At 36.0% G+C, this 24233-nt stretch overlaps 2 pseudogenes; both read left to right on the top strand.

Annotated features, from left to right (window-relative positions):
- Positions 1-11016: 11016 nt before the first annotated feature.
- On the top strand, positions 11017-12478 carry LOC114759732 (putative leucine-rich repeat receptor-like serine/threonine-protein kinase At2g19230; annotated as a pseudogene).
- Positions 12479-13684: 1206 nt separating this feature from the next.
- Positions 13685-15810, top strand: LOC114759638 (probable LRR receptor-like serine/threonine-protein kinase At1g51880; annotated as a pseudogene).
- The last annotated feature ends 8423 nt before the right edge of the window (positions 15811-24233 follow it).

The raw sequence follows: 24233 nt of genomic DNA, 5'->3' as shown, positions 1-24233 counted from the left end.
GTTGGAAAGCAAGGTCAAATAAATGAAATGAACTAGCAACTGAAATGCATGAGTAATAAAGTATCAACTCAAAGTGAGCTTAAGTACAATCATAAAAGAACACCAATATGCAGATTTTAACCTTTTGAGATAGAAATCCTTGCTCTTCAAACCACCATGGAATGCCTTATTTCAAATTTATTCTTTTGTTGCAACTTATTTTCTCTCCTTTTTTTTTTTTTATAACTTTCTTTCTTTGGCTTTTTCTAAACATTTTCTTCTCTTTCTTGCCTTTTTTCTATTTCTATTTCTTTTCTTTTTTCTTTTTTTTTTGCCATCCAAACTCAAGAAGGCAAAGATATTGACTTTAATGATGTACTTTTCAAAATGAAAAACCAAATGTAACTCATGCAAAACATTTGCTAAAAAGTAGTGAATGGAATGAAAGTGAAGGCTCAAAGGGGTGAACAAAGGTTAAATGAAGTGGTTTGTGTTTGGGTAAAGGTTTAGAAATGAATGCCCCTATCATCTTCACAAACCTAGGTATTAATGCAGCTTTGAAAAAGAATCTAAACAAGTTCTAGAGGTTAACCAAAACGAGGTGAAAATCACACAAGATGAGAAAATATATGGCTCAAAAATCCTTCCATCAAGGCTTTCTCCAAGATGTTTCCTCCTTATGGGTCAAGCTATGAAACAAGGTTAATAACACTGCACCAAAGGCATTCTACTATACTAATCAACTAAGAACAAAAACCACTCAAATCAAATGCAATCAAACTCAGCCGTACAACATTCACAAGCATTGTGCAAAAGAATTTTAAAAGAGATGGCCAAGGATTACAAAAGTTAAGTCAGCACTAGAGAAAACAGCAACTCGCCCATACAGCAGTGCAAAACACTGAGGCGAATGAAAACAGGAGGACATAGAAACTAGCAGCAAAATTCCCAAGCAAGAATCACTCTCAAATCATGCGATGCAATTCAGAAATCGACCAATAAGGCAGATAAGAGAGCAATTATAGCAGCAATACTTAGGAAACAGGAGCAAATCCAAAGGCAAATTTTTTTTTCCCCAAAAGAAAGCTCAACAACTCAACAACAATCCCTCCCCCACACTTGATCAATACATTGTCCTCAATGTTAAGATAATGTGAAATGAAAATAGACAAGTATAAATCAAGTGATCAGAAGAGATGGCAGAATCAAGAGGAAACAAAACAAACAACTACTAAACAAAAATAAACAGCTACAACTACAACTACTGGAAAAGTTCCCTCCCCCACACTTACTCCTAACTATCTCAGCAAACAGATATCACCAGCAATACAATAGAAAGTAAAAGAGTAGGGTGAAAGGGAACAACCGGGTGATCAGGGGGTCTTTGATCCTCGTGGTAGTGCTTCAGCAGATGGCCGTTGACTTGTGAAGTTATACCGGTCTCTTCATCTACGAGCTCTACCGTGCCAAAGGGATATACTTTAGTAACTCTAAACGGACCTTCCCATTTGGTGACAAACTTCCTGGGCATCAGCTTCGACCGGGCTTTAAACTTTAGAACCTTGTCACCTTCATGAAACTGCTTCCTCAGAATCTGTCTATCATGAATCATTTTCAGTTTGTCTTTGTAGATTCTGGCATTGTTGTAGGATTCAAGTCTCATTTCTTCAAGTTCCTGGAGTTGCATCTTTCGATTGACAAGTGAAGATTCGAGATCTGCATCACATGCCTTGATTGCCCAATAAGATTTGTGCTCGATCTCCATAGGTAGATGGCAAGTCTTGCCATAGAGCAACCGGAAGGGGGACATGCCTATAGGGGTCTTGTAGGCAGTCCTGTAAGCCCAAAGAGCTTCCTCAAGCCTTTCACTCCAGTCCTTACGGATGGTTTCACGATCTTCTCAAGTATTCGCTTCACTTCTCGGTTAGAGACTTCAGCTAACCCATTCGTCTGAGGGTGATAAGGAGTGGCAGCTTGTGATTGACTCCATGTTTAGCCAATAGAGACTTGATGGTCCTGTTGCAGAAGTGTGTTCCTTGGTCACTGATGATTGCTCTTGGAATGCCATACCTGCAAAAGATATGAGAACGTAAAAACTTGGCAACAGTAGAAGCATCATCTTTCCTAGTTGGCACTGCCTCTACCCATCAGACACATAATCTACTGCAAGTAATATGTATGAAAACCCAAAAGACGAAGGGAAGGGACCCATAAAGTCCATGCCCCACACATCAAAGATTTCACAAAAATGCATAGGTCTTAGAGGCATCTCATGCTTCCTACCCAAACTCCCAAACCTCTGACACTTATCACAAGACTTGCAGAAAGAATAAGCATCCTTAAATAGAGAAGGCAATAAAAACCACACTCTAAAACCCTCCTAGCAGTCCTATTAGCACTAAAATGCCCCCACAGGATAAAGAATGTGCAAAGGTAAGGATAGAGTGGATCTCATTATTTGGAACACAGTGTCTGATGATCTGGTCACTGCATTGCTTCCACAGGATTGGAGCATCCCAGATATAGTATCTTGCCTCCCTCTTCAGCTTATCAATCTGAAATTTAGACATAGAAGGAGGTATAAGGTCAGTGACAAGATAATTAACTATATTAGAGTACCAAGGCTCATGAACAGCCAAGGCAAAAAGTGCAGAATCAGGAAATGAGTCAATAACAAGATCAGAAGAGTCAACTCCCTGTGTGCCTTCAGGTAACCGACTAAGGTGGTCAGCTACATGATTCTCCGCTCCGGCTCTATCTCTAATCTCGATATCAAACTCCTGTAGCAGCAAAGCCCATCTCAGCAGTCTAGTTTAGACTGAGGCTTCTTAAATAGGTACCGAACCGCTGCATGATCTGTAAAAACAACCACTGAGAGTTTATAAGATACTGTCTAAACTTATCCAAAGCAAAAATAATAGCAAACAGTTCCTTCTCCGTAGTGGTATAATTCACTTGAGCGGAATCAAGCGTCTTGGAGGCATATGCGATGACTCTAGATTGTTTCTCCTCCTTCTGTCCAAGCATGGCACCTACTGCAAAGTTAGAAGCATCACAAGACAACTCAAAATGTAAATTCCAGTTAGGTGCAGTGAGAATAGGAGGTGAAACAAGCATAGATTTCAAAGTGTCAAAAGCATGTCTACACTTATCATCAAATTTAAATTAAGTATCCTTTTTTAATAAGGTAGAAAGAGGCAGAGCAACTTTACTAAAATCCTTAATAAAGCGCTGATAGAAACCTGTATGCCCTAAGAAAGACCTCAAATCCTTTAAACAAGTAGGATAAGGAAGGGATGAAATAATTTCAATTTTGGCCCTATCAACCTCAATCCCCTTTTGAGAGATGAGGTGACCTAAGACTATCCCTTTATCAACCATGAAATGACACTTTTCAAAGTTTAAAACCAATTTCTTATCGATACACCTCTCAAGAGCCTGCTCTAGGCTATTCAAGCACTCATCAAAACTCTCACCATAAACAGTGAAATCATCCATAAAAACTTCCATGTTTTGCTCTAGAAGATCACTAAATATCGCCATCATACACCTTTGAAAGGTGCCTGGAGCATTACACAACCCAAATGGCATCCTTCGATAAGCAAAGGTACCAAAAGGGCATGTGAAGGTAGTCTTGTCCTGATCTTCAGGAGCGATAGGCACCTGAAAATAGCCAGAAAAACCGTCAAGAAAACAATAGTGACACTTTCCTGAAATTCTCTCCAACATCTGATCTATAAAAGGTAATGGAAAGTGGTCCTTTCTCGTAGCATCATTCAACTTCCTATAGTCTATACACACTCTCCAAGCATTTTGAACCCTAGTTGGAATCAGTTCATCATTTTCATTTCTCACTACTGTGATACCGCTCTTCTTTGGTACTACTTGTACCGGACTTACCCACTCACTGTCTGATATGGGATAGATGATCCCAGCACTCAACAACTTTGAGACTTCCTTCTTAACCACATCCAGAATGAGAGGATTCAATCTCCTCTGTGGTTGCCTAACTGGCTTGGACCCTTCATTCAAAAGGATCCTGTGTGTGCAAACTGAGGGATTAATCCCCGGAATATCCCCTAAAGACCATCCTATAGCCCCTTTATGACTCTTCAACACAGAAATCAATCTTTCTTCTTCAGAACTACTCAAAGAATTGGAAATAATAACAGGCAATTTAGAATCAGCAGCAAGAAAGACATATTTCAAATTAGAGGGGAGGGGTTTCAGTTCTAAATCAGGAGGTTGCACAACAGAAGGAACTAATTCTTTTATGTCAAGTGCATTCAATGCAAGCGGCATGTCCATATGGCTTGGGGAAGGAGATATAAGCTCATCATGATGTGTATGTCCTCCACTTCCCAACTCAGTGCCATTCTTGGATGACCTACAAAAAGAAGGATCGGTATCAATTTTATCAACAGAAACATCAAGTAAATCACAAGAAAGAGTGGGATTAGAAGTGACTAAGTCAGTAGCAAGCTTGTTGCTAGCCTCTTCTAATGTTCCAGCACCACTCAAAGGAGAAGCTACCGGTGTAGCTTGTGTAACAGCTCCTTTATCATCAGTACCTGCAAAATCAACAAACTCGCCTTTCTCAAGGCTATCATCAGGTGTAATGTTCAAGGCAGAATCACAGTTAAGACAAGATGATGCATCAAAATCATGAGAGATGGAAAGGAGGTGATCAACTTCTAAACAGTTAACACACACCACGTCACCATAACATGAGCAAAAAGAAGAAGAATGAGGGGTAGATAAACAAGTAAATGCATCATCATGCTCAACAATCTCACCATACCAGTCATGTTCATGCATCTCAGATTCATGCAAATCATCAACATCATTAACAGCACAATCAATCAAATTAACACCCAAGTAAGAGCAATCTGCATAACCTTGACTCATAGCATCAGAAATGTTGAAGGTAATCTGTTGGTCCCCAAAGCCCATGGTAATGACCCTGTCTTTCACATTAATTATGGTTTGGGCTGTTCTAAGAAAAGGTCTTCCTAGAATCAAAGTGCTATCGGCTTTAATCTCATCAGTCATATCTAGCACATAAAAGTCAGCTGGGAACACAAGACCCTTCACTTGCACAAGAACGTCCTCAAGAAAGCCCTTAGGATGTCTCACAGTCCTATCAGCTAGACCTAGCACAACACTGGTGTCTTTCAAGGCATGAATACCCAAACTCTCATAGATAGAGGTAGGCATAACATTTATGGCTGCACCTAAGTCTAGTAAGGCATGTGAAATGTTTGTTTTGCCTATGGTACAGGGAATAGTGTAGGAACCCGGGTCTTTACACTTAATAAGTAGCTGTGGCTTGAAGATAGCACTAACACTAGACCCCAGTTGGATTCTCTCACTATGCCTATACTTCCTCTTGTTTGTACATAGATCTTTCAGAAACTTAGCACACTTAGGCATCTTCTTAATCAAATCAAGTAATGGCACATTAACCTCAAGTTTGCTAAACATTTCAAAAAGCTCATCATTATCTTTCTTTTCAACAACTTTCTTACTCATGAGATATGAATGAGGAAAAGGCAAGTCAGAAATGTTTACCTCATCACCTTTGGAAGATGATCCTTTCTCTATTGGCTCTTTGGATTGAATGGAGGTCTCTTGAGTAGCCTTGGGAATGTCTTGAGTGGTTTTAGAAGGAGGAGACTCAACTTCTATCTCTTCATCAACCGGTTCTTCACCCTCTTCATCATCTTTGAATTGCACTTTCTTAGCACCAATTTCCTTACCGCTTCTCAATGTAATTGCATTCAAAGATTTAGGATTTATCACCGTGTTGGAAGGCATTGAACCACTAGCCTTAGCTTGCTGTTCACTCACACCATTTGACAACTTAGTGACATAAGAAGTCAAATTAGAGGTTCTAGTTTCCCATTGCTCCATCCTATTCTCTAGGGCTGCAAATCTAGCTTCAGATTTAGCTTCAGACTTAGATATGTGCTCAGTCATTGCCTCAATGCCCTTGAGTATTCGAGAGAACCGCTCATCATCCTTAGACTGTGATTGCTGTGGGGTAGACATGGCTCTAGAAGATTCTCCTTGTAACCCTCCATAGTAAGATTGCCCTTGAGGAACCATATTCCCTTGAAACCCTTCTTGAACCTGCCTATTGTCACCTCCTCCCCATCGGAAATTTGGATGAGCTTTCCATCCTTCATTATATGTGTTTGAGTATGGGTTCCATTGCTTAGATTGATTGGCCCTTCCTTGATACATGGCAGAAACTTCCTCATATCTATGAGGCAAGCAGCAGAGATGTGCATAACAGAGTTACAATGCTCACAACTAGGTGCAGTCATCTCCATGGAATTAGGATTCCGAGTGTCACAGGGGGAGTGTGAGATGCAAGCTTATTCAACTGTGTAGTCAAAGCAGCAATTTGAGAAGTGAATGTGTCCAATTGAGGAATGTGGACTGAAGAAGGATTAGCATGCATTGCATTGATATTTTTAGACTCCCTGATGCTATACTGTTGATGGTTCAATGCCATTTTCTTGATAAGTTCCCATGCCTCCTCAGCAGTTAAATCAATGAGAGAACCCCCAGAAGCAGCATCCAACATCCCCTTATCTTGGGTCTTAAGTCCATCATAAAAGTATTGGACTAACTGCTCATTTGGAATCTGATGGTGTGGACATCTAGAAAGCAAGTCCTGAAAACGGTTCCAGTAGTCATAAAGTGACTTATCATAATCTTGCTTTGCAGAGTAGATCTCTTTTCTCAATGTAGAAGTCCGGGAAGCAGGGAAATACTTCTCCAAGAATGCTTTTCTGAGGTTGTTCCAGTTATGGTAGGCATCTACCATATAACTAGGCAAGCTCATGTACCATTCTCGCGCTTTGCCCTCCAGAGACAAGTGGAATACCTTCCAAAGAACCTCATCCAGATTAGCCCCAACCGGCTTCATGCTAGCACATACCATAGAGAGAGATTTCAGATGATTGTACGGGTCCTCACCTGTCAAACCATAAAATTTAGGCAAATAATTAAGCAGTGGACCTTTAATCTCAAAATTAACATCAACATTAGGGCATGCAACATTAAAAGGATTATAATTTGCATCAGAAGTAGTGGCTTCCCTAATGGTTTTTCTTCTAGGATTATCTCCATTATTCTCTCCTACTCTATCATGCTCCCCATTATGTCCATTGCCCCCTCTCTCATTACCACCATTGTTGTTACCATTAGGATTATTAACTGTTTCCATTATGTCACCTAAGTCAACCACCAAATCTAGATCAGTTAAATTGTCTAGTTCAACCTCACTAGTCCTTTCTACCCTTTGGTCTTGTCTAACTTCTCTTAAAGAACTTTGAAGCTCAAGATTGGAAGGAACTAGGGTTTTAGACCTACCCTTTCTTGGCATAAACAATCAATCAACCAGAAGCAATTAAGCAAAAGAAAACAAATGAATGCAGTGCAATGCAAATGTATGTGTATGAGAATGAAAAATGCAATGAATGAAAAATCAAAAGAAATAAATGCAAATTACTAAAGAAAATGCAAAAACTAACAAAAATGAAAACTAAAAAGGCTCAACAAATGAACCCCAATAAGGCTACTTGACACTTAATTACTAGAGAACCAATTTCTTGGCTCCTCGGCAACAGCGCCACTTGAAGTTTACTTGCCCTTTCTTGTCGCTTTGGGGTTACTCCAAAAATTAACCGAATTAATGCAATATAGTGCACAATTCAGGTCGTATTCACTTTGAGGAGCCGAAAACGAAATTAAATCCTAGTAAATAAATGCAAGTAACCTAAACTATAAAAAGGATTTTTGATTTGAGTTTGAAAAATTGCTAACTAAATGCCTTGAATTAAATTGAAATTAAAATACTTTTTTTTGTTATTTTCTTTTATATAAAAGATGATTGAAATAACTGAAGATGAAAGAAATGAAAATGAGACACACAAATAACACTGATGATAATCAATCCTCCAATTCAACAATATAGGCAATCATCACTCTAAAAGATGTGGGAGTTAAAAACAATGAATTAAGAATTATAATTAAGCTTTTAATCCAACAACCGAGCCACCTCGAGTTGCCACAAAATATTTTCCTAAAATCCCAACTTACTAACTGCAACCAGAATAGTAAAATGGGATTTAGGATGCTAAAAACCAATGCTTAATTAGAACTCTTAAATCCAAAATAACAGAATTAAAGCTAGCAAGAGACAATATGATCCAAAATTCTAAGCCACCTTAGAAAATCACAATATATTAACTCCAAAATCAATACAAATGTCATAACCACAACATCATAATTGAAATCAAAGCTATAAACAACCCAATGTCAAATGTAAACAGTAATTCAGCCACAAAAATCTCCACAGATAATCAGATTTAACAATACAAATTTTTCTAATAATCAGAATAACTATCCTAAGACCTAGGAATTGTTAAACAATTATTAGACAGGAAATTAAAGCAACTAAAACTCCCCCTTGATGATCTAAGCTCCTGCCATTGTTGTTGAATTAGAGGATTATTAAGCTCTAGCCATGGATTGCCATAAGAAATGCCACAATCAGTATTTTGCTACAGGATCCCATGGAAGAACGCAGGCGCCGTCGACTCGTGCTCGCTGGTGTTCAGCTTCCGCCGCGCCTGCGTCTTCTGTTGCGCCGTCCGTGTTCGTTCTCTGGTCCTTTCTCCAGCCACGCCCAGCTTGCTCCCCGGATTGTCCTTCGTCTTCGCTCTGCCCTCCAGTCGCCTCGCGTGTGTGTTCAGCTCCGTGCGGCGTGTTCGTGTGTGTCTCCTCTGTTTTTGTTCGGCCGCCCTCCGTCTTCTCGCTGATGATGATTAATATTAGGAATATTAGGTTGGGGCAAAACGTTGTTATTATTATTATTTTCTTTTAATTTATTTTCTTTTTTCTTTTTTTATTTTTGAATCTTCCAAGAACTTGCAAGCAAAATTCAAGGATAAGATAGCATTAATTGTCCTCACAAATCAATTAGTCACAATTAAACCAAAATATGACAATTTTGCCGCTATAAAATATTAATTCAAAATAAAATATATTAAATCAATTAATAATCAATTAAGGCTAAAAAGACTAATTAAGTTGACAAAACCCATATAAAAGATATCAAAATATATAAAAATACTTGAGTTTGTCAATGATCGGAGGTAGTATATGACAAACAATACAGTGGTTGTCATACCTCACTTTCTTGTAAGGTATTTATGAGAAGTTGGAGAGGAAGAAGATGTACTTGGGAGTTGGATCCTCACTAATATTTTTATTTCATATTTTTATGAGAAGTTTGAAATGATCAAACTTTCCAGCGGGTCAACCCAGTTAAATTATCCACGCTTTGCATAATAACCAGTAGTGCAACGGCAAGTAACATTCGTCGACGTTGCCTGTAGAGAAAAAACGGGTGGCGTAGGGGATTAAGGAAGTTGAGGATGAGAGTTTAAAAATGCAAACACAAATCTCAACTTGTGTTTGAAATCAAAGAAAGCAACCATATTGGTTTTCTTCTAATATGAGCTCATCAATAACAGAAAAAAAGTGACGAAAACACAAGGGGGAGGAGAGGGCATTTTCTTTGCAATGGCAAGCAACGCATATTTTTTTAACCACATTTTCAAAATTCATAACTCATTTTCTCTTGAAATATCTAATAATGAATTAGGACGGTATGAAAAGCTTAAAATATCTAATTTTCAAGGTTAAATTAATACTCCTCCGGTCCTTAATATAGGACCCAATTCTTAAGTTGGTTTTGGTCCTAAATATAAGACCCATTTCTCATATTTATCAATTTTCTCTAAATTACTCCTATAGATACTCCCTCAACCATAATCAAGTAGAAGAGGGAGAGGGGTATTAAGAAAGATGATTATGGTGTTTTAGGAAAAATGTGTCACTTTTCTTATAATTAACTAACTTACCTAACTTCTTTAATCCAATCAAATTAGTTAAATGGGTCTTATATTAAGGACCGGAGGAGTACAAAGCGAATTACTCAAAATATTATTATTTGTTCCTTGAAAATTAATCGTTTATTCACCTACGAAAATTAATAGTTTCTAAGACAGCTCAGAAAAGCCTAAATGATAAAAACTTATTTCCCAACCCATTTACTCTTTAAATTTACGTAGTTAATCATGCGGGTTGTTAAAAAAAAATAAAATGAGTACTAATTGTTTCTAGGGGAAGTCAATATGACATGGATCTTAATACCGGGGCGAGTAATAATTAAAGGATCCAAGTGATCAGAACTCCATTGGCCAAGTCAATTTTTTTCGTTTGTCCCCTCTCTTTGAAGAGACATGCTGCATTTAATAACTTGACAGGAACTTCAAAAACACCCAAAAAATTAGGTTGTGAAGGAGAAGGAAAATATATGAGGCCCATTTCAGGTTGACTTAACCGATCATACTCACATACGACCACACCTACCCTCTCAAACACAAATATTTGAAAACAACACGCTGCGTGCGCTTATCTTGGTTTCAGTTAACTTGTCTGACATTGTAAGCTTCTAGCTAGTTCATCTCTATATTATATTGTTCTTTTTATTCTAACTATTTTACTTGGTTATTTATCTCCTATATGTCGATCATGAGTAAAAACTGATGTGTTAGAGCTAACTATATATATATATATATATATATATATATATATATTTGCAGATAACAGATCAAATGGAAAGGGCACAAAAGTTGAATCTGTATTTAGGCATGTGCCTCATTTTCATCAAACTGCTCTTTCATGTTGCCAGCACAGTGGGCGATGGGAGGAAACTCATAGCTGACGACAAGAATCCTGGTAAATTAGCTGACGTTCTTCACATATTTGTTAACTTCAGTGTAGCCATTCACACGCCTTCATCCAACCTGATTTCTCCTATGAGTTATAAATTACATCAGGAATCCATGTCCCTACTCTAGCCAATGTTAAGATGCTAAGTGTGACTTATTTTATTTATCCAAATGACTGAACCATATGATGCCGAATAAATTAATTAAAACATTACTTATTATATTTTTATTTTTGAACTACTTTTGCGTGGGATTCATAAGCATCGATTGTGGAAGACCAAATGATTACTTAGACGAGGAAACGGGTATATGGTATCAGACAAGTACAGAATTTGTAGAAACTGGTGCAAATTCTAAGGTTCTCCCATCTACCAACACTGACCATCCTTATTTTGGGGGACTTCTAAAAACGTTGAGAAGTCCTAGAAGGAAAAAGGAATTGCTACACTCTCAAACCAAAACAAGGCAAGCACCACACTTTTCTGATTAGGGCTTATTTTTTACATGGAAATTATGATGGAAAAAATCAAACTCCAACCTTCGACTTGTACCTCGGCGTCAATCACTGGTTCACTGTTGACTTGAGAAATAATAATTATTATAGCATTCCTGAGATTATTCATACCCCCACAACCGACACAATTCATGTGTGCCTTGTGAAAACTGTTGTGGGAGTACCTTTCATTTCTGCGTTGGAGCTTCGACCTCTCAGCAATTCCATTTATCAAAAATCTCCACTTTCTCGTCAATCTCTTTTAATCAATCGAGGAAGCTTTGATGTTGCCTCCACCAGTTCCGCCACGCACAGCAGGTGACTCCCACTTTTCCCACGATCTCCTTATTTCTCTACGTTATTCGTTGACTCCAAACTTAGATTTTCTTTTCGTGTTACATTTGATATATTTGTTTTCTTTTTATAAACACCGAATCATATGGCTTAATCACTACTAGTTAGATAAGCAGTTATAACGTCAATTGTTCAGGAGAGGACTAAGTTTCTTAATTTCTGATTTGGAGGACCAAGCAATAAATTATGTTGTTAAGCATGCACCGATATCATAATTTGCTATAGCTAGAGAAATCGTCCATAAAGTTTTCTTTGAAATATTAAAGTCGGAAAAAATAGCATGACACCTATTGGTCTATCAGAGTGAATTAGTTTTTCATAACGTGACAATCTAATGTTTAAATTCTTATAAGAGAGATGACCACATTTAGTACTAACTATGCCTCATATATCATTGCCTCCAATAAAAAAATACACATGAGCAATGAAAAATAGCATGACATCTATTTAAAGTTATTGGATAGTAAGGTTTGCGTTCTCTGTGGAAAGTGCAGGTACAAGGATGACATCTATGATCGAATGTGGCGCAAAATCGATTTATCATATTGGTACCAGATTAATGGGTCCGTAGCTATTGATCCTTCAAGCACAAACAATTCTTATAAGTTACCCGCGGAAGTGCTGAAATCTGCAGCCCAATCATTCAATCTCTCCTATGCATTGACCTTTGACTATGACTATATATGGAAAGACCTCGACAGGTCCTCCAAATATTACGTCTATTTTCACTTTTGTGAAATGCAGCAGCTTCCCCCTGGCCATAAAAGAATACTGAATACTATTATTGCTGTTGATGATGAATACGTTTACACCCAACCTATAGTTCTTGAATACTTGAAACCTCAAACCATTGCTCCTAAAATTAAAAATCAAGGTTTTATTCTTTTTAACATCAGCGCGACATCAGAATCCGATGCTCCTCCAATCCTTAATGCTTTTGAGGTTTACGAGTTCGTATCACGTCTACATTCCCCAACAGACCAAAGAGACGGTGCAAATTGTTTATTCCTTAGTCAGCTATTTCAAATATTTCCATCAATAATATTTTATGTTTGTTTTCATGTTTGGTTTTGTCTTCTAATTAATATCTATTTATTGTTCGCAATAATAGTGGATGCTATCATAGACATTAAAAACACACACAAGATCTCCAATTCGGATTGGCAAGGAGATCCGTGTGTTGCAAACCTCGCTTGGGAAGGACTAAGCTGTAGTTCTGGTATCAATGACAAAAATGCAAGAATCGTCTCAGCATAAGTCATTTTTACATCCCCATTATTTTAGCGTCACTGGATCTATACGCATTGACCTAGTTTTTGTTAATAATAAGAATCTTAACGCCGGTGTAAATCTGTGAAGCATGTCATTCTATGTTCTTAATATTTGATACTCAAACGCAAAAATTATATAGCTCAATTTTATGTCATCCCAAGAGCAATATTGACTATTAATAATGTCGAAGTTCTTATCAATATCGAAGCTTATGACTAAGTGCTGAAAGTATGATTCACTCAAGCAGGAACCTAAGCACAGCCAAATTGGCAGGGCAAATAACAGCCGCAATTTCGCAACTTACAGAGTTAGAGTCATTGTAAGTCTGTGTATTCGAGTGATTTAGTAATGACCGATTCTTGGCGGGAAAGTTTCATTAATATGCAAAATATGTTGCTTTGTTTTAGAGATTTGTCATTTAATGACTTGTCAGGACCAGTACCTGAATTTTTAGCTAAACTACCAAAATTGAGAGTCCTGTAAGTTTTGAATTTTATTGTTTATGATTCATTTATAGAGTAATATTTTATTTAACTTTGAGCTCACTTATAGTGCTTTTGCAGTAACTTGACTGGCAACAAACTCACCGATTCCATTCCCAAGGCCCTTCAGGAAAAGGCAGATTTGCAATTGAGGTTTTTCATCTTTTTATAATGCTTCTTGTTCAATTATGACTAGCCTTATGTGAATCAAAAGTAATTAACAACAATAATGCAACTCGTTCCATAGTTTGGAGGATAACCCTGGACTTTGTCTGGTGGATTCATGCAAAAAGCAGAAGTTTGTCATTCCCCTTGTTGCTTCCGTTTCTGCTTTAGTTGCAAGCCTCTTGGTTTGTCTAGGAATATGGATGTTCAAAACCAAAAAAACTAAAAGGTGGGTATAAATGCATGCTTCGTTATGTCTTCATGATCAACTTTTCTTGCCAGCTTTTGGCAATTAGTTTTGTTCTGTGTCATCGATTGGATGCCACTATATTTCTTCTTTAGTCTGCACTTTGTTTTATGCTACAACATCTGCAGTTTATGCCCAAAATTTTTTAAAAAAATCATTATCAGAGTTTATTTATCTTATCCTCTTGAAATAGGGGTATAAAATATTTGAGAGTTCAACGAAACACTTCAAGTAGTCTTTCTCTCCATATTTCTCATTAGAATTATTCATTTTGCTAATTGTCTACGTGCTTGATAGTTCTGATTGTTTGTATTAATATTGCAGTGGTTATAACTGTTTCTAAGAATGAAGAATCGTTGCAACCAAAAGCTCTAGCAGTTTCTTACTCTAGAATTCTCAGAGTCACTAATAATTTGCAAGAAGTAATTGGAGAAGGAGGATTTGGAAAGGTTTATCATGGCACTCTAAGAAACAGTACTCAAGTTGCTGTGAAGTTACTTTCTCAATCATCAATGCAAGGGTTCAAAGAATTTCGATCAGAGGTCAGATGCTTAGATGAACAAGTTTCATCTTCTGGTGGATGTATGATGAAACTTTAATGGATGCGTGAAAAGAAGAAACGTTAAAGTTAAATGTCAGTTCACTCTTTATGGCTAATTTGAATTGCAGGTAGAACTCTTGATGATTATTCATCAGAGACATTTGGTTTCTCTGATTGGCTACTATGAAGAAGGTGGTGTGAGGGCATTAATTTATGAATATATGGCCAATGGCAACCTCCAACAGCATTTATTAGGTGTGTAGCCTCGCATCTATGGAAGCTTATGGACCCTATTCTCAAATTGAACAAATTCAAAAGGAAATCTATCTATGCTCGTCATGCAGGGGAGAACCCTAACGTTTTGAAATGGAATGAACCGCTTCAAATTGCATTGGATGCTGCACATGGTAAGCAAAACCATTTTTTATTTTCACTGTTATAGTAAAAGTATATAGATGTGCCCTTTTTTTGCTTATTTTATTTTTCAATTATCATTACAATACGTTTGGCCATCTAATGAAAAATGCAAGATTAGACTATTTGCATAATGGTTGTAAACCATTACTTGTCCATAGAGATTTAAAAACTTCCAACATTCTGCTAAATGAAAAGATGCAAACCAAGATTTCGGACCTAGGACTATCTTGAGCTTTTGCAACTGATATTGACACTCATGTATCAACTCCTCCAACTGGCACATTAGGTTATCTTGATCCTAAGTAAGTTATCCCAAAATCAACAAAATAAATTACAATTTACCTCATACTAGCTGGGTTGAAAGCTTGATGTTTCAATATATATATATAGTAGATTCCACATTGTGGCCTTGCAGGTCAATTTGATTGTAAGATTGCCTAGACAAAGCCGAAGATATGTTCTTTTTCTTAGCCTTGCGTGAAGTGGTTCTATATTTTGGCATTCTTCAAATGAACAGTTTGGAAATTTTCATTTGCGTTTTCAGATCTAACAGTTGGTTATTTTGACAGGTTTCAGAGTTCTGGAAACCTGAATAAAAAGAGTGATGTTTATAGTTTTGGGATAATTCTACTAGAGCTAATCACAGGTTAACCAGCAATAAGGAGAGAACATGGCACCATCTGTCACATTCTTCATTGGGTTACCCCAAAAATTGAAACGGGAGATATACAATCCATCATTGATCCAAGATTACGAGGAAATTGCAGCACCAATTCAGCTTGGAAATTGTTAGAGATTACTCTGTCTTGCACTCCACCATCTGCAATTCAAAGGCCTGACATAAGCCATGTAGTTGCCGAACTAAAGGAATGTTTGGCTCTGACCGAAAGCAAGGGGACAATTTCAACCAGTTCCCTTCATAGGTTTTCTTTCAGTTCTGATTCAGGGCTTGTTCCATATGCTCGGTAGATAGTTATTAGCACGTTCATAACGCTGAAGCACGCAAACCAAATGTCGTATTTATATTGTTTGTATATATGTTTCGAACTGTGGTTCTTCTTGTTACTGCTGCTGGCGGCTCTGAGCTTGCCGGTTTTTTCTTTAATGGGTCCTTTCTGTGTTCCTCTATTCTGCATTTATGAATTTTACTCTGATATTGTTGAACCCATCAATGTAGTGTTTATGAGCACATTTTTCTTTCCTTATATTTACTTTAAGATTCCATTGGTGAGATATCCAAGAATCTAAAGAAAGTTCAATTATCAGACGGGTGAAAAGAAATGGACCCGGTCGAATATTTAGCACCTAGCTTTTGCTAATCCAAGGCTTCGTTTGGCATAAAATTTCAAATTGACCATTTCTTGTGCTTTCCATAAAGGACCTAATCTTTTGGCCAAAAAAAAAAAAAACATAAAGGACATAATCTCAAATAGCCACCCCCCCCGCCCCCCAAAAAAAGAAAAACAGAGTTCTCAGTTAAAGCCTAGTTGAGTTAATTATTTTGGATACAGGTGCATCGTATAGCATTCAGTTAACGTTTTAATCAGAACGAGCCCAATTTATAAGACGCATTGTGGCTTCTTAAGCATTTCTCCTTAGAGTCTACAGCACGTGAACTCTTTGCCTGTAATTCTTTTACCTCTTCTTCACAGGTAGGGGGTAATTATTATGCGATACATCATTGGTAAATAGGATCTAGTTCGCTACCGCAGGGAAGAAGCTTTACGGCGGTTAAAAAGATTTTTTTTTTTCTGGCTATTTTTACCATCATAAAATTACAAAAATGTCACTATTTTTTCATGGTGTTTTTCTTATAACCATCATAAATTAACATCGTGAACAATGTTTTTTCCTAATAATGTTGCTAGTGGCATAGTGATAATTAATGCTTTTAAGGTGATAACGTGATTCACTAAGTTGTTTGTGTAAGTTGTTTTATGGATCTCATGCATTAATTAGTAGATTGGAAAAAGAATTTATGTGAACCAGGGAGAGAAAGTGTCACGCCCTGAAAATTTAGAGGTTGATTGGCACGGAATGTGAGAACTCATATTCCTAAAGCCTTAAAATATATCAGTAAACATTTTAGTTAATTATTATAATTCAAATCACAATATCCAGATTGATATAACAATCTTAAGAATGCATATACCAATCATAATTCACATAATTAAACATATATATAAATCTCCCAGAAGAAAATTAAAGATCCTGCCTATAGACTTCGTGGAGCACCTAAAGTAAGATTTACAAATACATATATATGAGTTTAAAGTTTTTCCCCCCTTTTACATCAAGTTTAGGAATCTTGCAAAAAGACACTTCATCTACAAGCAAGCAACACCATCCTCTAGTGATGCACTAACTGAGACCAAAATATTTCATTTCAATAAATAGCATCACATTTATGAAATATGATAAAACAAATGATGAAAGGAAATATTATGCAGTACAGTTCTGTAAAATAAATGATTTATTAATGCTTTAATTTCTGAAAGAAATCATTAAAACGTAAAAATATACATAACACTTGTAATATACAAAATTAGCTAAACAACTTATTTATAAAATCAAATCATAAAATAGTAAGAAAAACCACTTTTTGGAGTGAGGACTTTAACAAAACGAGCAACAAATGTGGACACACAGTCTATGAGGGCAAGTAACCAACAAACACAGGTAAAGCCACGAATACAAGTATGGGAACGATACCCACGATCAAGCGAGCTTGAAATTACCATGATGCACTATACAAGGGCAACCAAAGCCACGAATAACAAATGCAGCCGATGCCACAAATAACAAGCGAGCTCAATATTAAACAAGGCACGCCAAGGACTAACAGTACTATTGTTAGCAACCAGCGTTCTATGTGCAGTCCTCACAATAATGTGTACAAGCATACATGGGATCAATTTACCATAAAAAAACAAAACATATCTTTTTCTTTTGATAATGAAATCTCAAAAAATATTCTATAACAAATGATCCTAGCATGAAAGTTTGCAAATAACATTTTGAAAACCTTTCTTTCAAATGCTGTCAATAAAAAAGAAAAAAGAGCTCCTTTCTAAAAATTGTATAGGGACATTTTCAAAAAATATATAAACCATATCAGCCTGAAAGTTTTCAAAGAATATCTCGAAAGCTTTTCTTGTCAATTCCGAGTTACTCGATGGAACAATTGAAGCAAAATAATTAACAGTGAATGAAGTATTCAATAAAATGATATTAGAACACTTAGTAGTTTAATTAATTAAAATATAACCTACTGTGGAGATATTATTGTAACAACTATTATGGGACGCTATTCACTTACATGTTGCACTCCAAAAGTAAAGTATAACTTACTTCTATTTATTTTTGTAATATGATCAAATCTCAATACCCTCAAGTCCCAAACACAAAAATATCGATGTTCCAATTTATAATTTATATAGAATTCTCATAATATATCATTTAATAAGATTATCCATTTTTTTACGTTGCATCCTATCCGTACCTCAGTTTATCTCAAAGCAAAAACCATTTTTATTTCTTCCCATATATTATAAAACTAAATTCTTCTACAAAAAGTGTGTCCATTGACTCATGCTCATAACCTTATAATCAACATTTTATTGTTCTAACTTAAACTCATATCCTCTAAATTATTTATGAATAATCTCAAACAGTTTCAGCAACCACCACCACCTCTTAGGTATCTAAACGGTGGAATGACATTGACAACTAGTAAACTTAGCATTTAAATTACAATTTAATTTCCTTCCTACTAGTAACATACAACTCCATAAGCTCCAGATTTTATATATAGAGGAGCAAATAACTCTTGTTTCCTTCAAGCATCCCATGGAAACCAAAGTATAAATCATAATCAATCCAAAATAGTATCTAAATTACCCTCCACTATCAAAATAGTGTGTAATCACATGTCTAAATGAACCCTCTTCCTTTAAAGCAATTTAACTACTTAGACAAGAATGAACAACATATTCCTATCATTGGTTTCAAGGCGCTTTAAAAATTCAATTAAACTCAGCCCAATTTCTAAGAAACAATCTCTTGATAAAATTTTCTTTTCCAAGCTCCTTATGGAGATTCAGCAGCTCCGACTATAGAAACTAATTCAATGATGCCTTCATCAAACTTGTCTCCATGGATCAAATATTTATCTATCACATATTTCATCAAACATCATACGTGCATCCAAAATCAACTAATGAACAAACACCATAATACAAAAACTAGCAACCGCATACTTCCATTGATGAACATAATAATCTCATAGTGTTTCCTAAATTCCTCTTCGTACCTTTCATTTTAATCCAGAATATATATATATATATATATATATATATATATATAAACAACGTCTATGCATCTCCAAGTTCCGAAATAAGGATTGAACAACTTTAATTTAGCATTTAAGCCCATAATACATTGAACATCGTTAACTGTCCCATTACAACAAAATGCCTTTTTTATTCGTTACTTTGTGTGCACCAATATTCAAACCATATACACACCAGACCACCACTCACACCAAATGCTACAGACAAATACAGAGACAAATTTGAAGATGAAGAGCAAAGGCATACACGCACAAAGACATCAAAGAGAAAGAAGTAAGAGGCGAACTTGCTCACATACACAACGTTGTCGAATGAAGGAGGACATTAACCATGAACAGTGAACATCCAGTGAGAGAGAAGATGAACAATAACGTGGAGCAAAGAAGAATCACGGCCTAGGAAAATGGTGGACAGCTTTGGCACCAGACACGCATCATCAGATAGCCAGAAAGATGAGGAGGCGAAGGGAAGAGGGAAAGCAAAATGGCTATGGATACCTCCCCCTAGGATTCGGGAAGCTTCTCACCTGCTCCTGCCCTTCTAGTCGTTGAACGAGATCCCCAAAAAATCTGATGGGGTCTCTTTTTAAAAAAATAAAAATAAAAATAAAAATATTTGGAGTCAAGACCCAAAAATGAGCGGTAGCCCAAGGCCCACCATATTCCTTTTTTCTTTCTTTCTTCTCTTTTTTTTTTAAAACTTAACCTGATCAATTAATTGATTATTGTTGATTTTTAAAATTCTCAAATGGCTGGGTCATTACGGAAAGAAGATTTACTTGCACCCTGTTTTGATTTAGTAGTACTAATAATTGTCTTGGCAACTAAACCAATCTTGGTGCCTTCTCAATAAACTTAAACTCTGCCCAGTCTATAGCATAAGATTCATGGGATCTATATACATAATAAATAAAAATCAAAAGCAAGCCGAGCCAATTTCCTATCCATAATGGCTCCTCACTTATTTTCCTGTGCTATGAACAGTAATGGCTAAGTGAACAGTGTCGGCTCTTGCATGTGGCTCTGTGCTAGGATAAATTTCTTTGGTTTTAATTGTCTGATTTTCTCTCTCTTGTGTTTCGTAGGAAAGGGTAAATATTGGCGTCATCTCATCATATTTTTTAGTCCTTACAAAGAGTGTGTCAGCTCTTTTACACCTACTAAATCGACTCATCTTAATATTTTCCCGGTTCAAATTCAAAATTGTTTCCTTTCCCCCTCATTTTCTTCTTTTCTTCACCAAACCTAACAATGGAGGGGGGAAGGAAATTTTCAGCATAAGTAATCTTTTTTGCATAGATGGGATAGGATTTTGCATATAATTTTCTCCCTCTCTCCTGCATCGCTGGAAAAGAGGAGAATTAGTGGCTGTAAGAAGCTCCTTCTTTCAATCCAAGGATGCGAGGAGGCCAAGAATTTTAAGATCAACAGAGAGATCCGTATCCTTCTTACACATCAGGTATGCATCTCCGTAGGGTAAGGTCCTGTTTTTTTCATTAGAATCACTACATCATCTACATATCTTCATCTCTGTATTGGCTATTGTACGTGCCGTGTTTTGTGTCACCACACTGCTGCTTGGAGGCGCAATTACGTATCCATAATTTGGCCAAATATGATATTGTATTGCAATAATTCATTTTCAAGGACCTTATAACAATTCTGCTAAATGTTGTTTTATTTTTCATACTTCCTTTATTGTGTTCCACAGCTGTGATGCATATTGGTTGGTCTTTAATTACCTACCTGAGTTCATATCCAGCAGAATGTGAATGTCATAATTTTTTTTAATCGTTTTTTAAGTATAAGTTTCAGGCTATCATCTTCACTGGACTGCTAAAGGTATTGAGTATGGTATTGAGTAATATCTGCAAGGCAATATGTTAATTACTAAAGTTTATTTGCTTGGCAGTTGGCGATGTGCAGCTTCCTTGTGAGTTTCGTGTAAGAAAAAGATTTGTCCCATACCTTTTTATTCAGAGTTGACGTTAAGCAAAACCAATAGGTTTATCCTCAATTGAGGATAAGGTAATTATCAAAACTCAATGTTACTTACCCACTGGTTCCAATGTTGAACTTGGCAGTTGAAGGGAAGGAAGAAAGTGTAAATACAAAGCGAAACAGAGGATGGTCCTTGGTGTTCTTAGGCTGTGATTTCGAATTAAGACATCCATTGAATCAAGTTCTTCCTCTTGTCCATTTTGGCTCATTTCTCCCTTCTTTTTCTCATCATATATGAGCGATAGACCAATGGATCAGAACAAAGTTGTTTTGTCCATAATTTCAAATAGCTAAAAGTCACGAGCCAAAAACCATTACGAAAGACACAGTTGTTTTGTGGGATTGAAATAATGAACGAGGGGATCTCTAGCTTCTTGCTCTTTCTTATAATTGTAATTATGGTACTATTCTTTTCGTTATGTTTATTTGATACATGTCCAAGCTCTTCTTTTTCGTGATTCATCATAGGACATTTTAAAAATTGTTGTTTGCCTTTTTTAAAAAGAAAAAACAGGATTGTATTGATGAATCAATTTTTTTTTTTTTCACTTTGGATGGTTAATAATAGAATGATATCTGAAGAAGAATATTAAAGGATTCCTATTGCAATAGGTCTTCCTTGGATAGCAGATGAACCAGTGGCATGGGTCCAACAATTGCTACTTTGTAAGTTGTAGTATAAAAGCTATGTTATATAGATTTGTAAAGCTACTTTTAATAAACTATGTTAAAACTTTTTCAGACTTTGAATATGCATCCAAAGTTGTATATAGATTTGTAAAGCTACTTGGGCATGTAATCACTTATTTCGTGGATGAATGAACTATTCATATCATTTTTTGATAGTTTAGTTGTTTATTCCAGTTTTGATTTCCTAAGTTTTGGTGATTGTTATTTAATATTTGATGTTAATGGGTACAAGTTTTCTGATCATTTTAGATGGTCTAATCCATTTCTTTCTTATGGCTTTTATAATGAATGAGAATGAAGAAGACAGTGGCTGATAAAATTAGAAGGAAGTACAAATTCCTCTCTCGTGTACTTAATTTCCCGTTTAGTATACTACCTTGAAGCCAATTACTGCTAATTAAAATAACATCTAGGAGTATCTGGTATTAATGCAGGCCATCATTTTCTTGATTTCAAAGTGCACAAGTATACATGGTATCCTCCTACGAAGCTGTTTGTATATGTATGACAAACTCAATTATTTTTACATATTTTGATATCTTTTATATGGGTTTTGTCAACTTAATTAGTCTCTTTTGGCGTTAATTGACTGTTAATTGATTTAATATATTTTATTTTGAATTATTATTTTTTAGGGGCAAAATTGTCATATTTTGGTTTAATTGTGACTAATTGATTTTTGAGGACAATTAATGCTACCTTATTTTTGAATTTTTGCTTGCAAGTTTTTGGAAGATTTTGAAAAAAAAATATAATTAAAAAAAATAATTTAAAAAAAGGGAGCAAACCCCAACCTAATATACTAATAATCATCTTCAATTGGAGAACAGAAGACGCAAGAGGCGGCTGGAGACGAAACAGAGAGGCGGACGTTCGACAGCGGCTGAGAAGGGAAAAACAGAGCAACAAGGAGGGAGAACACGAGAATCATCATCATCGGCCACTTCACCTTCGTCTTCTCGGCTGATCTTGAACGCGGAACCAGTGACGGCCGTGCGAACAGGGTGAAGGATTTAGCTTGAGTATATCAGCGTCTTCTCCTTCTCGGTCTGACGACTTCATCACATCTCTTTCATGGAAGCCTGTAACAGAGCGTTGATTGCAGCATTTTTTATGGCAAACCGAGGCTAGACTTCATAATCTTCCAATTCAACAATAATGGCAGGAGCTTAGATCATCAAAGGGGAGTTTTAGTTGCTTTAATTTCTTACTCAATAATTGTTTAACAATTCCTAGGTCCTAGGATAGTTTTTCTGATTGTTGGGATAATTCTATTGGTTAATTTGATTATATTTGAAGATTATTGTGACTGAATTATTGCTTAGCATTTGACATTGGGTGGTTTATAACTTTGATTTCAATTATAATGTTATGGTTATGACATTTGTAATGATTTTGGAGTTAATATATTGTGATTTTCTAAGGTGGCTTAGAATTTTGTATCATATTGTCTCTTGCTTGCTTTAATTCTGTTATTTTGGATTTAAGAGTTCTAATTAAGCATTGGTTTTTAGCATCCTTAATCCTATTTTACTATTCTGGTTGCAATTAGTAAGTTGGGAATTTAGGAAAATATTTTTGTGGCAACTCGAGGTGGCTCGGTTGTTGGATTAAAAGCTTAATTATAATTCTTAATTCATTGTTTTAACTCCCACATCTTTTAGAGTGATGATTGCCTACATTGTTGAATTGGAGGATTGATTTTTATCAGTGTTATTTGTGTGTCTCATTTTCATTTCTTTATTCTTCATTCATTTTAATCATTTTTACATAAAAACAAAAAAAAGTATTTTAATTTCAATTTAATTCATGGTGTTTAATTAGAAATTCTCAAATCAAAAATCCTTTTTATAATTTAGGTTACTTGCATTTATTTACTAGGATTCAATTTCATTTTCGGCTCCTCAAAGTGAATATGACCCGGATTGTACACTATATTGCATTAATTCAGTTAATTTTTGGAGTAACCCCAAAGCGACAATTAAGGGTAGTTAACTTCAATGTATAAAGAAGCAAAGTATGGTGTTTGTTTGTTGTGCAATTCTATAGTTTCAGTATGGTAGAGTTGGAAATGGACAGCTTTCTTGGGGGATGTATTGAAGCAGAAATTCTTCTATACCTATTTCGTGAATCATCAAGTTTCCCTAACTTCGCAGCTTTGTTATTGACAAAACACAGTAGTTATTTATACAGTGGTCAAATGTGCCTTAGATGCAAGGGAAGATTTCAAGTGAAAAAATGCATAACAAGAATGCAAGTGAAAATAAGTGATGCAGGGAGATTTTTTTTCGGTATTTCTTTTAAACTGATTAATTAATAGAACTCCTTTTTTATGGCTTTTATAGTTGGTATCTCTATTTATTTTCCTTCAATTTGAATGTTTTAACTATTGGGCTAAGTAATTCTTATGTCTCAGATATCGCACGT

Source organism: Neltuma alba, unplaced genomic scaffold (genome assembly GCF_004799145.2).
Source record: "Neltuma alba isolate B1F8T4 unplaced genomic scaffold, ASM479914v2 tig00001614_pilon, whole genome shotgun sequence".
Lineage (NCBI taxonomy): Eukaryota > Viridiplantae > Streptophyta > Magnoliopsida > Fabales > Fabaceae > Neltuma > Neltuma alba.
The sequence above is the reverse complement of the archived record's forward strand: the minus strand, read 5'-3'. Positions and strand labels throughout refer to the sequence as shown.